The sequence below is a fragment of the Chiloscyllium plagiosum genome, chromosome 11, assembly GCF_004010195.1.
Source record: "Chiloscyllium plagiosum isolate BGI_BamShark_2017 chromosome 11, ASM401019v2, whole genome shotgun sequence".
Taxonomy (NCBI): domain Eukaryota; kingdom Metazoa; phylum Chordata; class Chondrichthyes; order Orectolobiformes; family Hemiscylliidae; genus Chiloscyllium; species Chiloscyllium plagiosum.
Window position 1 is genome coordinate 38626919 of NC_057720.1, and position 6423 is coordinate 38633341.

Here is a 6423-nt window from a genome sequence, read left to right on the forward strand (position 1 = left end):
ATTTACAGAAAAAGAGATGATGCATTTGTTTGAATTCCTATAGACCTGAAGTATGACTTATTTTGAGAAAATATGATTGACCACAATTGAGCAATAATTTTCACAGGAGACAAGCTTCCATGAAGCAGATCTTTCTCTTTATAAACTTTAAGCTGATGATTTGTAAATTAAGTACCGGAATGATACAAATTATATTAGTGACATTGAATGGCAAGAAATGGCTTAATTTGAAGAACTGTGATACAAGTTGAAAATTATTAAAGACATTTGGTCTTTTACAAGTATTAAAGACTTCCAACCATGGATTAGCAAATTCACATTCCAACGTTGATAATCATACTGTTTTGCCCATCTGGTTTGATTTTGTCAATCCTTATTTTTGTCTGGAACGGAGGACATTGAAGATGTTCTATGATGGAAAGTGTCCTGTTTCACTATATTTTGTTTAAACATGGCAATCATTTTCATGATAAATGTAAACAAATTTAACATGAGATTTGCAGTAAAATGTTCAAGAACAGAACTTTTCAATGGCTATCTAAATCTCACCAAGTAACATAACACTCCAGTAATGGCTGTCACTCTCAATTGGTGATCTCTCAGTTTCTAAGATGTGTCCTTTCTTACCATCCTGAAGTAAATCAGTTACATAGTGTTGCTTCATACTTTTTTTTAACATTTAGAAATGATTTTTAGGAGCCTGACACTTTAAAGTTTGCCCTCTTTTGTGGATGCAAACAGTGTTGAATTATTTGCAAAACTTTAAGTAAATGGGTTTTGGCTATTGTTTGGCACAGACTTTATTCCTAAAAAATAATTTCAGTTCTTAATATTGTCTCATTTCTATGACTAAATTAGTAAGGCATCTATGATTTATTGACTATTTCAACAGAAGCTGACCAGTTGACGCACTTGTAAGTAATTGATTACAAATCTGATAATTATTTATCAAATTAATACAAATAAAGAAGGGATGTAATTTTCCTATTGCTCTTCCCACTCTTCCTCTCCCTAACTTTCTCTAACTTTTCACCCTCCCAACTTGTAACCATTAACAAATGTGGTACAGTATTTAGTTTAAATTAAGTAGTTTAAGAATTAAGTAGGTCCTTTGCATATGTTTAATATTCTTTGAACAAGAGGAAGTAAAGGAAATTTAAGGATAAGTCATTGCAGGGCAGATGGAATGCTGCCTTTGTGAGATATGGGAAGTTAGAGAAACTTCCAGTATCCCAGGTGACCACATGTAGTGGAAGTTTGACTATGCCATTGTTACATTCACATTGAAAGTACTATAACTTGGGTTTTGTAATGGCAGATTAATCTTGTCACTATTCATTACATTTATAGTTGTTCCACAAACCTTTAATGGGCATCTGAGCAGTAATTAGTTTAGTGCCCTCTACAGGGAGTTTGGGTCCTTTGTGAGTAGGTTAAAGAAAGACTTGCAGTTTCAAGAAATCATCCTGATGAACCCTTGCTGAGGCATGCAGAGTTTCAACAGTGAGTGTAAATTATAGTATTCCATTTATTATAAAATATACAAGTATTTTGGTTAATGTTCTCAACAAGTTTATAAAAATAATGTGAGAGAGAGCATATGGGGTTTTCATTACCAGAATGATACACAGCTTCAGAGATAAACTGATGAGAGAACTCATGAATGGATTATGATCATTCTTCTCAGTGGAGCTTTTTTTTTATAATCACATGATTCAATATGACACATTATAGAATCAGCATAGGAGACCACCATTTGGGCCATTGTGCTTCTGTAGAGTATTTGAATGTGCTGCCCACTTAATTCTACTCCCCTGCTCCTTCCCCATAGACATGTATTTTCTCCCCTTTGGAATGTATGTCATTTCCCTTTGGACAATAGTCTAGGACCCAGTATATTACAACTTAGTATAACCCCCTAATTTTGTACCTTATTTCTTTGTTGTTTTTTCTTTTACTGAATTTTCTTTAACTGGAATCAGTTATCAACTTGACATGGCAACTTCAAAGTGTCTGCTTTTTCCATTTAGAAGTGTCCTGTCTGTTTGGCATTGTCACTGCTCATTCTTCCTGTCAAAAAACATCGGATTGTGTGTATAGAGGTTATAACACAAACATATTAACCCTTGCTAGCATTTATGCTTCATTTGAGCATCTTCACATTTTATCTGTTTTAAATCTATCATTGTACCACTCTTTTCCTTCCCTCCTCATATGTTTCTCTGGCTTCTCTTCCTAAAGTAAAATGTAGTATAGTATTTAGTTTAAATTAAGTAGTTGTTTAAGACATAAGAAGGAAAGTAAGGTCCTTTGTATATATTTAAATATTCTTTGAACAAGAGGTAGTAAAGGAAATTTAAGGTTAAGTCATTGCAGGGCAGATGGAATGCTACCTCTGTGAGATATGGGAAGTTAGGGAGACTTCCAGTATTCCAGGTGAACACATGTAGTGGAAGTGTCTCCAGCTGCCACCTCTTGAAATCTATGTTTCAGATGTGGAACAACGGCTGGAGTTACTTACAGATGAGTTGGTCACAATGTAGGTAAAGAATGCACAGACAGAAACGGAATGTGCCCGCCATATAGCATTAAAACATTAAGTAGGTAGTGCTGTAGTCCCCTGAGTGAATCTCCCTCTCCAACAGATTTTCTGTTTTGGAGACTGTTGGGACAGATGATTTCTTGGGAAAATGCAGTATGAGCCAAGTCTGGCACCATCACTGGCTCAGCTACCCGGGAGAGAGAAAAAATTGGAAAACGGACAGACATTTCTGCTGCTGCTACTCATGTGGTCAATCTCTTGTTTAAAAAAAAATCTTTCACCAACCACTTCAGAGGTAAAATACCACAGCCCTTAGTTGGGATGACAGTTCCAGAATTAGTGAAACTCAGCCAAACATTCAGAATGGGTTCAGAGATAATTATTGACCCAGGGAAACAAAGTCAATAACCTATTGAATCTTTAAAAAAACAAAAGGTCTTCTTAAGCTATACCAGATGTCCTATAAGTCAAAGCAGTTCAAGCACAGTGGTTATTTTTATCGGAATAAAAGCTGTTGAAAATTAGTTCTCCCTATTTTAAAATGACACCAGGTATTTAGATCATCACATTATTTCACAAGAGATTCTAAGCAGTGTTTTATGCAATTTTGAATGTTTAAGAGCTCAAATGTTCTTAAATATATCCTGACACACAATGAAATAGTTAGCAATTTGGGATAACGGTCTGTAATCAGTCACTGCAGTTAAATGCCAATTGAATTACAATATAGCATTTAACTACCGAAACTGAGCAAGTAAACATTTTAAAATGCTATTTAATGCATGTTTATGAAAAGGTTGTGGGGCAGGTGTTTTTTATTTGTGCACCAATCAGGACTGAATTGTCCTGTGGCTCATGCTTTTCCTGAGATACTGTGGACTGTGCATTCTTACTGGAAAGGCCTAACCTAATGAAAGTTGGTTGGGGTATGGGATTGTTTAAACTTTCTACAACCTTGTAATACACTGGTAAAATTGTTTGAAATGGGAAATGGGAGTTCTGGAGTCCAGTACCACTTGCCATTTTTAAAGGCTGCAAGTTTACCTGGTTCAGCAGCAATCTGGACCAAAGTGACTGCTATACAAAGCACATAAAATAATGTGAAGTTCTGACAATCTTTCTCTTTCACTCTTCTGGAAATCAGATTTCTATTTGGCTGTGCCTGCATAGAATCATAGCAGTTCTGTAGTGCAGAAGGAGGCAATTAGGCCTATTGAGTCCACACCAACCCTCTGAAGAGCATTCCACCCATCTGCCGTCCCTATCATATCCCGTAACCCCACATGACCCATGGCTGATCCACATAGCCTACTACGGACACTATGGGCAATTTAGCATGGCCAATCCACCTAACCTGCACATCTTTGGACTGTGGGAGAAAACCAGAGCACCCGGAGGAAGCCTGCAGACACAGGGAGAACTTGCATACTCCGCGCAACCAGTTGCCCGAGGGTGGAATTGAAACTGGGTCCCTAGCTCTGGGAGGCAGCAGCAACACTGTGCCACCGTGGCACCTCTTTAAAGTGAGAATTCTAAATTATGAACATCATGATAAACGGATTTGTGTACTGAATTAAACAGATGGAACCAAACTTAGAAATTTGAGAGACATATATTAAGTACTTCTTGTATGAATTGAATTGAATTGAATTTATTGTCACGTGTACTGAGGCACAGTGAAAAGCTTTGTCTTGCGAACAATACAGGCAGATCACAGAGTTAAGTAGCATAGATAGTAAATAACAGGCAAACAGCAGTAAAAACAAAAACTCAGGTACAGGTGAATGTTAAGAGTTTGAGAGTCCATTCAGTATTCTAACAACAGTTGGGTAGAAACTGTTACGAAACCGGCTGGAGCATGTGTTTAGGCTTCTGTACCTTCTCCCCGATGGTAGAGGTTGTAGAACAACATTGCCAGGGCGGGATGGATCTTTAAGAATGCTGGCAGCCTTTCCTTGACAGCGGGCCTGGTAGATGGATTTTATAGATGGGAGGTTGGCCTTTGTGATTGTCCGGGCTGAATTCACCACTCTCTGTAACCATCTCCGATCTTGAATGGTACAGTTGCCATACCAGGTAGCGATACATCCAGACTGAATGCTTTTGATGGCGCACCTATAAACATAAACATTTGGCTGCTATGCCAAATTTCTTCAGCTGCCCAAGGAAGAAGAGACGTTGTTGGGCCTTTGTAACCAGTGTGTCCACATGAAGAGTCCAAGAAAGCTTGTTGTGGATAACTACTCCCAGGAACTTAACACTTGACACTCTCCACTCATTCCATCTTTGTGCTTTAATGTGTATGGGAACATGAGTAACATCCCGCTGAAATGTATGGCATAACTCTCCAAAATGATTTTGATTTAATTTTTCCATACTCTAGTTGCTCATGAATGCTTTGGCTTGACGCCGGTAATTGGAACACTGATTTGTTCCTTTGTGGGAATTCACTTCCATTTGCTGTCATCTTCCCTCATTTCTCTTCCCAGAAATATTTATTGTGCACTACATCAGGATATCTATACCTTTAAAATTATTTTTATTCTTTTTCAACATTTCTTTCAAATTCCCGTTGCCCCAAAAGTGATCCATTAAATAGCATGTTGCATTGCAGCAGGTTTCAGCATTGTTGTGCCTAAAGTCCACAAGTTACCAACAGATAAAATACTCCTGACTTTGATCGATAGCCAGGTCACAGGCTCTTCTCTACTGCTACTTTCTTGACAGCTTTGCTGTCTTGTTGCTGCTGTGTGCTCACTGTTTTGTCTTCTGCTGCACACTGCAAAAAAAAAGTGCTGGCTCGGTTACAATTCCATTTGTGAATGTTGGTCCTACTTCTTTGAAAGTTCTGTTTCCAAAGAAAGTGGTACTTGTTGTGTGCAATTCCTTGACTGGGATACTGGCCATTCAGAGAGCTAAAGTGCTGTGATGCATGGAATGTGTGCCTGTCTTTGTGCAAAGTGTACTGGCAACACCATGACAATGAAAGGGTGTCGATGCACTACAACTGACAGACTTAAAGAACGTGACAATTCTAGATGAGTCAGAGATGTACAATGATGATGTAGTGAGACTGGTGCATGTTCAGTGGGTTGCAGATGATCACTTATGGAGTGTATCCTGCAATGTTGGGGATTACTGTCCAAGATGGAAGCCTAAAGGTACAAGTGGCAAGCTAGAGCTGCCAGATATCCACTCTACCTTTTAATGTTGGGCATTGTTGATATCTAGTTTCTCTCCGCCACATGAGAGAATAGTAAACTACACAGAAAGAAGGTGTGAGATGTTAATATATTCAAATGGGCCTCTCACTGCTCATTAATAGGATTCTCATCTTGCCGTTCAAATATTCGATGCCGAAGTGAATTGTTCTTTTCTCAACATAAAAGTATTACTTTTTCCAAAATTGCCATATTTTCCCAACTGACTTACCATTGCTAACATTGTTCAGGGACCGGCAAAATTCCACTTCCAGTGTTCCATCTATAAATACTTCTGAATTTTTGAAAAAAATTAATGTCCTGTGCACCTGTTAATGGCTCTTCTCCTATTAATAGAGTCATAGAGATGTACAGCATGGAAACAGACCCTTCGGTCCAATCTATCCATGCCGACCAGATAACCCAACCCAATCTAGTCCCACCTGCCAGCACCCGGCCCATATCCCTCCAGACCCTTCCTATTCATAAACCCATCCAAATGCCTCTTAAATGTTGCAATTGTACCAGTCTCCACCACATCCTCTGACACCCTCTGTGTGAAAAAGTTGCCCCATAGGTCTCCTCTTTATCTTTCCCCTCTCGCCCTAAACCTATACCCTCTAGTTCTGGACTCCACGACCCCAGGGAAAAGACTTTGCCTATTTACCCTATCCATGCCCC

General features: G+C 38.6%; 1 protein-coding gene across 10 annotated transcripts in view; it reads left to right on the forward strand.

The window, feature by feature from the left end:
• The window catches only part of mast2 (microtubule associated serine/threonine kinase 2), a 411089-nt gene that overhangs the window by 316685 nt on the left and 87981 nt on the right, over window positions 1-6423 (forward strand). The window lies entirely within an intron of this gene.